We start from the raw sequence: 10,609 nt of genomic DNA, 5'->3' as shown, positions 1-10,609 counted from the left end.
AATTTTCCTAATCTTTACTTTCTGCTTCCTTTTCAATATACATTTCATATTTAATTTTTTCCCTTTTCTCAAGTTTTACTATTGACAGTTTAAAAATGTCATGCAGCATCCTCAACAATTTGCTACTTAGATATTTCTTCCACCAAATATCCTAACCTGTGGTTCTTAAATTCTGCCTTTCATAAAATGTTGGGACACAAAGACCATTCAGCCACATTCGTTGCCACTTAAGAAAAAGGATAACCTTCACATCTTTGTGCAATAACATGTTCTGCATTTCCATCTGGGATCTCATCAGAATTACCTCTACCATTCATATTGCTATTATTCTCTTCAAAACCATGCAAGTAATCTCACTGATGATTTAGGTTTAGCCTATAGCTCTCCTCTTCATGAGCGCTCACCAGCGTAGCCCTTAACACTCTGTTAATAGCAATTTAGGCTTTTTTCTAGCCTGATCCTCTAAACTCTTTTGCCCTCTGCCCATTACTCAGTTCCAAATCTGACACACATTTTTAGGTGTTTCTAATAGTAACAACCCCACTTCTGGTACAAATTTCTACCTTAGTCCATTTTCTACAGCTAGAACAAAACACTTGAGACTGGATAATTTATAATAAACAGAAATTTATTTTCTAACAGTTCCAGAGACTTAGAAGTTCATTATTAAGATGCTGGAATCTTTCAAGGGCCTTCCTACTGTTTCATGATATGGCAAAAGGCTGAAGGGCAAAGAAGCAAAAGAGAATGAAACTAGCCAATTTATAATGGTGTTAATCTCAACTGTGAGAACAGAGGCTTCATGGCTCAATCACTTCTTAAAGGTCCATGTAAATATGATTACAATGTTCAATTAAATGTCGACCTGAATTTACAGAGGATAAACTTGATAATTTTCCCTGATTCTCTTACTATCTTCATTCTTCTGAAACCTGGTTAATATTCATCTTCTCAACTGACATAATGACATTTGTTTAAAGGTTATGTGGTTATCTGTCTTACACTTTTCATCAGTTCATAGCCAGAAATACATTATGGGTTTAATTTAGATTCATGAATTTAGCTTGCCTTGGAGGCATATCATTGATCCTCTGAGGAAAGGATCTTGTCACTTAAGAGAAAATCCAGTTTGGGTTCTGAAACTCCACTTCTATTCCTCAGCTTCATATGTTACAGCAGTTTATATTTCTGCTAGTTCTGTGCCTTCTGTATTTGAAAAGGACAATGCCGCTCAACAAGTGAGTTCTCTGAACATAGATATTGGCTTCGCTTTTCATGTTTTATGGTTCAGGGATTCTTTAGTCCTACTGTCAAACTAAAGAGAAAAAATGAGGCAAAAGTAATATAAGTGGAGAGTTTATTTGGGCCAAGTTTGAGGACTACAACCGGGGAGCATAAATTCAAGTTTTCCTGAATATATGCTCCAATTAGCAGCAGTTATCATTGGGTTTTTAAAGGAAAAAAAAAAAAAAAAGAGGCGGTTCCTAAGTTCTTTACTAATAATTTATATTAATAACAAAGACTATTTACAGGTTATAAATTGTAGTTTGTATAAAAAATATCAGGATAGTAAGTGAGGCAGCTAGTCAGGAACTAAATGCCCTTAAGCAGTTGCCCCCAGGCATGGGTGTGAAGGGGTATGACCAAATTTCCACACTCATGCCTTTCTGGGCCTGATAAATTTTACATACCTCACATAGGTCAGAGCTCTGAGCTATTTTTTTTTTTTTCCTCTTCTCACTACAAAGGGTAATTCACTTATATCCTGAAGTTCAAAACTGTTGTATTTTTTCCCAAACAAATGTTGGCCCTCCAGCTGATAGGCTTACAGTGGACAGTTGACAATAGTCATTGCCAGAATGATTCCTCCTTGGAAATCTCAAAAGAAAACAAACAAACAAAAATGAAAAGAAAAGAAAAGAAATCAAACCTTGTCAGCAACCTCAGTTGGTTATTTAACTGACCCAGAGACTAGAAAGTAGAGACAATGTTTTCACAAAACTGAGTTTGACTTTATCTGTCTGTGAGGTATGTAAATGGAGGGAGTGGGATAGTGGTCAGGAAACTTGAGAGACTGTAGACACCCAGAGAAGGATATGGCAATCACTCTAGCTTTCCTATGGAGATGAGGTTGTGGATGGAAAGATTTTACAAAATAACCATGAGTAAAATAGCTGCTGGAGTCTGCAGAAAAAGGACAGAGCAAAGTGGTAGAAGAAACAGAGGGCTGAGAAGTAGATTGGAGTTAATGCTTTTTCTCACCACCATTGGATAGAGGTTCAGATACTTAAATTCTCTGAACACCTGCCCTCTTATGAGAGGGACAGTTCAATTACATGTGATCCCATCTACTTATAACACTCCATTCTTTCCAGTTGTTTTAGAATTTTACACCTTTTGCAGGGTGGGCAATAGAACGGACAGATAGAGAACATAGACACTGGTGTCAGATTTATTGGACCCAAATTCTGGCTGTGTTACTTTCTGTGAATCCTGTGTGACCTTGGGCAAGTCACTTCATCTTTTGGTGCTTAAGGTATTTATGTTCAATGTAGATTTTTTTTTAAGTTAACATGTTTAATACTTGTAGAAATATTTCTAAGAACATAAAAATTAAAATATACATGTTTGCTTTAATGGGATAATATAATAGAAATACTCTAGACTAGGAAAGTGCATTTGAAGGTATTGTGCAAGTACAGAGAGGAATTATAGTTTAAGCTTTAATCATTGCTGTTATGTGCTTAGCAGACAGTCAGCAGCGTCTTTGCTGAATGCATCATCCCATCTTCACTCCCCTCTCCTTTCTCCTCATTGTATCTGGCAACAGTTCTGAAGAGGCATTAGAGTTGATTTATTAATTTGGGGAAGTGAGGTGTAAGGTGCAGTCCCCAGAAACCTTCAGCTTCTTCCACGGGAGTTTCTCTTTCCACAGGCTCCTTTTGGGGCTTGCCTTGTCAGGAGAGGAGGCCTCCATGGTAAATGACGCTAGCATGCCATGAATGTGTGGCTCCCTTTCCCCACTGCCCCAAGCAGGATGCTCCACATCTTGTCCTGCTGCCTCCCTTGTCCCTTGTCCCACAGATGGTCCTGCTCCAGGCTCACACCACTCACTGCCCCTCCTCCCAGAGTCCTCCCTTCACACCCATCATCACTATTCCTGGAAGGTCTCTGCTTCTTCCTGGGCTGCTCAGGGCCATGAGAACCGGGCATCTGGTTGCTGCTGGGGAAGGGCAAAGCCTGCCTTTGACTTGCAGAGTTTACCAAGCTGTTTATGAGAAAGGACCTCATGCATGACTACTCCTGGGTTTGCCACGAAGAGACCCCCCAATGCTGAACTTGTGTCAGTGCCCTTTACAAGGCCTGTGAATTTTCTCCTTGACCTCTGCTTGGAATTTAAATTAAATGCTTATTTTATAGGGGAGAGATCTAAAGAAAAAGAGCTTCTCTTTTTTGATTTGAGGAATTTACAACTTTTCTGAGATTCCTTATTCATATTAAATAATGTAAATAAGTGGAAGCTTGTTAGTATATGGGTTTCTAACTCTTCAGGGATGCAAGACTTTAAGAGATCATGGATGGTTTTCTGTAAGAGTTTAGTTTTTTCTTAGTGTGTTTGTGGCTTTTATTTCTGTAGACAAGTGCTGAGACATGAGGAAGGGAGAAAAGAGGTCCTGGCTTGTTTCCTAACCTTCCAAGAGTCCGTTGAAACTTCAAATTTTCTGACCCCTTTGTGGTGTGACGTTTGGCGGGGTTGGCTCCTATCTGTGCTAAGGTGGTAAAGAACAGCTCCCTCTGTGCCAAACACAGACACAGACATGATTGTCATGCTAGTGTATGTAAAAGTCCAATTAAATTGTGGGTGAAGGATTGGGGGCTTGGTATCTTATATTTATAAACCTTTTAAGTTCATCCTTTGGGGCTTGTGGTATGGCTGTGATTGCTGAGTGGTTGTTTATTTACTTACTTATTTTTCATTTTCTGGGTACATAGTAGGTATATATATTTATGGGTTACATGAGATATTTTATTGTAAGCATGCAATGCCTAATAAACACATCGCAGTATGCCATCTTCATTATTTTAAAATGTTCAATTAAATTATCTTTTACTATAGTCACCCTGTTGTGCTAACAAATACTATGCCTTAATCATTCTTTCTAACTTAGTTATTTGGTTAAATCAGTCAGAGCTCTGGGTTGAATGTTGAGGTAAATCAAGGGAATTCAGAAAGATATTTGTGATAACTAAATGACCTTAAAGCAAAACTCACGCTTATGTTTGAATTTTGCTTCACCACATAGTAGCTGTTTTATATTAAGTAAAATAGTTAAGCCGTTTCTCATCTTCAGTTTCTTTATATCTTAAATATGGCTGCAAATAGCACCTGTATTTTCAGAATGTCATGGGATTAAGTGGGTTCTTACTGGTAAAACATTTAGAATAGTATCTGGCATCAAGAACATGGCAGTGAAAGCTTGTGTTACATAAACTGGAACTTTCTTGGTAAGGAGAGGAAGCTAAGTTGTAGGAAGGATTTCTTACATCTGCAGAGCACAAATAGACCATGGAAGGTCCTCAGTGAACCTGGTACTACTTAACCTAATTTCCTCTTAGGTCTAATGTTTGCAGTATTCACATGTCTGCCAAGGACCAAAAAAAGAGGGAAATTATCTCTCCTTCATAAGTGTAAAATTTTTATTACAGGGGTGGAAAGGAGGGAATATCTACAAGGAGATGGCCAAAAGCACCAAAAATTAGCCAGAGCCTTGAAACTTCCTAAGTCTTATTAAGGCATATCAAGACATTGCCCCACTGGAGGCTACATTAACACTAGATGGGCAGGGTAGTGATTTTCACCTATGAGACGACTTTCAGAGTGAATTCGGTAAAAAGATTTAAACAAGCTTATGAGAATGTCATAAAACTCAGTCAGAGGAAAGAACCTAGAGTTACTGAGGAAAACGAGATCAGCATTGAAGGAATAGGAACTATGACCTCCTTGAAAAGGGCATCACTTTGGAACCACAGTGGCTGCCCGTAAATGTCCTAAATTTTTTTTTGTCTTGCATGTGGAATTTGGCCAGTCATATATGCAAGCAATAAGGGTATCTCAATAGGGACAGAGCTATTTAGGGCAATAAAGGTTTTTATGAGAGTACTCTCTCAATTATTATTTGTTTTATATCTCTCTTTTATATCACACTAGCAATAATATATTTCAGTAGGCACTATAAAGTATTAGATCCTTTATACCGGGAAAGTCATTGCTTGTTTGGAATGTTCTTGAAATATAGATGAACTCATATTTTTAAGAAATACCACAAAATGTTTTGTTTTAATTTTTGTTTAATTAATTGTGTCTTTACTTTTTATCATATCAACCTGTGATGGTACCAAATATACTGGATTCCTCCCTACTCTATCCTTTGGTAACTCTATAGAGCATGACTTAGCCTCTTATTTATAGAAACAAGAAAGACATCTTTCACTTGTGCTAAGGTTTTTAGAAAGCATAACTCATTTTAGTAAATGCAGAAGTTAAATGGACTAAATTTACAACTATGTATAAAGCTATCATTTGGAATAAATAATATTAATATTTGTCATCTTTGTTTAAAATCTTTAGCTTTTATAAAACAAAGGAAAGATTTAAAAACTCACTCTGAATTCTCTATGCAAATAATATAAGTGGTTATGTATATTCTTGAATTTCAGATTTTTATTATTTAAACTACATGTGAATTGACCAAAAAATTATACAATGTTAATTGCTAACTTTTTAAAGAATCTATACATTTTATTAAATAGTTTATAACTTCCTGCAACTGACAGTTTTGTATTCAACATTATGTTTTTGAAACTAAGCCATGTTGATAAATATCTAGCTTATTTGCTTTAATGTGTTTAGTATCTTATAATACGTTACCTATTTATGCCAATTGATACACCTGTCTCTGTGAACATTTAGGTTAGTTTTTTTTTTCTAATATTCCATTCTGAATTTTTTTTTTTTTTTTTCGATGACGATTCCACTAAATACTCAGTTGATTCTGCTAAATGCTCAATTTCATCACATCATCTGTGACTTTAAGAGATTTTTAATTTCATACTGAATTCTTCAAGGAAACCTACCTCATATCCAGCTATTTTGAGCCTTCTTAAGCATTAGCTCACTGTACAGTTCCCACCTGCTTCGACTTGGAGAATGCCTATATCAGGCTAGCTACTTATACTAAAACCTGGCTGGACATATTGGTTTACATGTATGTAACTCTTAAGGCTTGACATCTGAAGTAGGTCTTGAGAGTTCCTGAACCTGAAAAGAAATAGAGGAATGGCAGGGCACGGTGGCTCATGCCTGTAATTCCAGCATTTTGGGAGATCGAGTCAGGCAGATTGCTTGAGGTCAGGAGTTCGAGACCTGCCTGGTGAAATCCTGTCTCTACAAAAAATACAAAAAATTAGTCAGGCATGGTGGCATGTGCCTGTAATCCCAGCTACTCGAGAGGGTGAGGCAGAAGAATCGCTTGAACCTGGGAGGCAGAGGTTGCAGTGAGCTGAGATTGCACCACTGCCCTCCAGCCTGGGTGACAGAGTGAGATTCTTTCTCAAAAAAAAAAAAGAAAGAAAGAAAGAAAAAGAAAAGAAAAGAAATAGAGGAACAACCCAAGCAACCAGCAAATTGTGCTTAATCATGTGACTCAGCCAACTCTTCCTCTACCCCTACCTATACTTAATATAAAAGAAGGGACTCCATATTTACAGAAAGGACAAGGAAATCTACTCTTTTCCTCTTTCTAGAACTACTAAAGGTCATAGGCACTGGACACCTGGTTGCTGCTGAGGAAAGGCAAAGCCTGACTTGCACTTGGACAGTTTGCCAATCTGTTTGTGGTAAGTTGATGTCATTTGCGGTCATTCCCAGTGAGTGCCAGGAAGAAGCTAGTTAGGATGCCAGAATCTCTCTGTCTCAGTGCCATAAGTAGGCCCTCTGATCCTCACTTCTTGCCCCGCCTCTTGCTTAATTTATGCAGCTCTATTCTCAGACCGTGTAATAAACCTCCAACCAGTGCCTGGCCCAACAAGCCACTTCAGACCCAGCAAACGGGTAAGTGGACATTACAGGAGGAGGGCAACTCTAACATGGGTTCTTCCTCTTTCATCTTGGGGAATATTCAGGATAATTTTCTAACCAAAAGGTCTCCACAGTAATGAAGCCTAAGCACGAGACAAATGTGTTTCTGGGTTACAGGATCTGTATACTCTCCAACCTGTAGAGAGAAATGTTGAGGGTGTGAGTATCTCAGATGGCCTTGCTGCCATCAGGAATCCAGAGAGAGGAAGTTATAAGGAAGGTAATCATGCTCTACTCTTCACCGCTCAAACCCTCTTCCCTGTGTTCTTCTATAGAGATTGCTGATTTGCTCCTTAAGTAAGATTCACTGCTGCTCAGCATGGCTCAGCCCAACTCATGCTTCATTCTGATCTCCTGCCTGATGTTTCTGTCTCTGAGCCAAGGTGAGATTTTTTCCCCCAGACCTCCGCAACCCCAGCCATGAAGCCTTCACTCCATCCTCATGCATATGGGTTCACGTGAGAAAAAGCAGAGTCAATATCAAGGGTTGTTTTCTGTTCTTCAATGACCTTTATTGCTGATTTCATCCCATTCAAAAACATCCTCACCTCATTAGGGAGTTAGAGATGGAACTTAGAATGACCCTTTATCAGTGAGCACTGCAGGTGGCATTGGTTTATCATATTAACACTATTCATGACGGGGGGTTTGGGGATGTCTGTATGCAGACAGTCATTAGTGGAATGGGGAACTGAGGGGAGCTTTATGTGTAGAGAAACCAGACAAGCTTGAGACAGGCAGAAGCCTGAGTACTTCGAGGCAGAAAAGCCTGAGCCCCATACATAAAAGGGACAATGGGGACACATTTCATGAGCCTATTCATTGTGTGCTCTTGTCTTGAGCAAAGACATCTTGAGAGACTATAGGTAAGACACAGGAGGGCAGTAATGACCAATCGCTTCATGACCTATAGCATCCTTCTCTTCCTATAAAGAATCCTCAGAAGCTCCTACCTCACCATACAGCCTTTGCCCTGCTCTGAGGGTCTTTCTTAATTGTCTCTCTTTCCCAGGCCAAGAGGTCCAGACAGACTTACCCAAGGCCCGTATCAGCTGCCCAGAAGGCACCAATGCCTATGGCTCCTACTGCTACTACTTTAATGAAGACTTGAGACCTGGGTTGATGCAGATGTGAGTGAGGAGAGCAGTGTGGGAAGGGAGGCTCATGAAGGGAGGGGAAGCTGCCACTCTCCAGTGTGTTCAGTGGCTGATATGAGATGAGACTAGTCCCCTCCCTATCCGATCATCAGCCCAAAACTTTCCAATCTACTTTATCCTGTCATTCAGCACAGAGATGCCGGTGGTCAGTGACAGCAGCATCAGGGACATTTCTGTGCTGTCCTTTTACTGACACATCCTCTGGCAAGGCTCAGTATATCCCCCACACTTTCCTCCTCCACTGAGTGCTCCATTTCCTTCTCCAACAGCTCTACTGCCAGAACATGAATTCAGGCAACCTGGTGTCTGTGCTCACCCAGGCAGAGGGTGCCTTCGTGACCTCACTGATAAGAAAACTAGCACTGATGACGGCAATGTCTGGATTGGCCTCTATGACCCCAAAAAGGTCAGTCTGCAGCCTCTTTTATCTCTTGATTATCAATTTTCAGAAGAAAGAGGGAAGTCTAAGCTTTGGGAACTCTAGAACAAGCTTTTATCCTTGCTTATTTTTAATAAAAGGGACTTCTTTAGAGATCCTGTGATGTATGAGGTAGTGAGATTCAGTGTAGGTAGTAGGAGAGATGAGTGGAAACTGGATATTCTAAGTGTCCTGGGCATTCATTAATGCATAAACTCTATCTACTTCTAGGAAAGCATCTTTATATACCACCTCTTACCCATTTTATTATTGTCTTTCTTGAACAATATCCTTCTGTAGACTATATACAAAAAGATACTAGTGGAGGACAACCTACTTATGGCATTTGGGAGCCTGGTGTTATACTAAACAGTATACCAACAACTAATGGGCAACCAGTGGCATGGTGAATATGAGAGTCATGGGTCTCAGGAGAGAAAAATAAGAAACCACATTCTGTAATGAGCTTTTATATATATATATATTTATTTATTTATTTATTTATTTATTTATTTATTTTGTACTAACTTCAGAACATTTGTCATTTTGTGTGAGAGTGGGAGAGAACTGGACATTCCAGGAAAGGAGAAGCTTAAAGCAAAAGCAGAGGAAAAAATGTTCTATTCATGGGAACAATAAGGTTTATTCTTACCTTATGTTTGGCCTGTTACTGAGTGTACACACAGGCCAGGTATTTCTCTTTCCAAGTCACCTCTTTCCCTCTTCTGGCCTTTCTCCATCTAGAATCGCCGTTGGCACTGGAGCAGTGGGTCCCTGGTCTCCTACAAATCCTGGGTCATTGGATCCCCAAGCAGTATCAATCCTGGCTACTGTGTGAGCCTGACTTCAAGCTCAGGTGAAAGGCAGAGAATCCATCCATTTGTTTACCATTCCCTCCTGCTTAGTTCTGGGGATGAACGTAGGAACTGGGGTAGAGATGAGGTGAGATCCTCATCCAAGAAATGGTGAAGTGTTTTTTTCTTGTTTCTTGTCCCGAGTCCTAGATCTAGAGAGGGGCCACACTCCTTTCAAACCCCTTATTCTGACTCTTATCATTGTATCTTAGGATTCAAGGGATGGAAGGATGTGTCTTGTGAAGAAAAGTTTTCCTTTGTCTGCAAGTTCAAAAACTAGAGGCACTGGAAAATGGACGTATAGAAGTGATCCTGCAATTACTACAGAGTCAAAAATTAAACTGGACCACATCTCCAACTCAGTTCAAACCCTCTCTTCTCTAATGATTTGCATCGGTAACCTTCAGTACCTTACCCACCCCCAGTCTCCAGAAATAATAAAAATAAACATGTTTTCCCCACTGTGCTGTCTTCCGCATTTGTTCATTCCACAGCCTATGTCTGAATGGTTGGGGTTGGAGTGATTGCAACATTTCAGAGCTTGCTTTTTCCTGGCTACTTTTTAAAGTCTCATTTACATACCATGCCTGTTGCACTTATGAACATGTGATGGCCTTTCTTATGACAAGTTAAGAAGAAAAAGATTTCAGCCATATCCTACATGTTACCATGGACCTAGTTTGTGTTAAAGAAATAACTGGATTGTTAATCTAGAGATATTCCTAATAATCTAGGAATATTTGGTACTATGAAAGGATTTAAATAATTAGGGTGTAAGAAGTCCACATCTATTCTCAAATATGCAGGTTGATTTCATGACTGAAGTGATAATTTAAGAATTGTCAGGTATAGAGAGAGGACTTCATTGGTGGTAGAATAACTAGAGATTGGAAGACCAAGAAGATTTGTTAAATGGTGCTACTTGAGTAAATAAATAAATAATAAATTAGATAAATAAAAATCTACAGTCATATTAATTCCCTCATTAAAGATCCTATCTCCAAATACGTTCAAATTCTGAAATACTGAGTTTTAGGATTTC

The 10,609-nt window shown here is 39.1% G+C and overlaps 1 pseudogene; it reads left to right on the top strand.

Moving 5' to 3' along the window:
* The first annotated feature begins 7,457 nt into the window (after window positions 1-7,457).
* LOC105530687 lies at window positions 7,458-9,847 on the top strand (annotated as a pseudogene).
* The last annotated feature ends 762 nt before the right edge of the window (window positions 9,848-10,609 follow it).

The sequence above is a fragment of the Mandrillus leucophaeus genome, unplaced genomic scaffold (assembly GCF_000951045.1).
Source record: "Mandrillus leucophaeus isolate KB7577 unplaced genomic scaffold, Mleu.le_1.0 Scaffold84, whole genome shotgun sequence".
In the NCBI taxonomy this organism is placed as follows: Eukaryota; Metazoa; Chordata; class Mammalia; order Primates; family Cercopithecidae; genus Mandrillus; species Mandrillus leucophaeus.
This window is presented reverse-complemented; position numbering and strand designations above follow the sequence as displayed.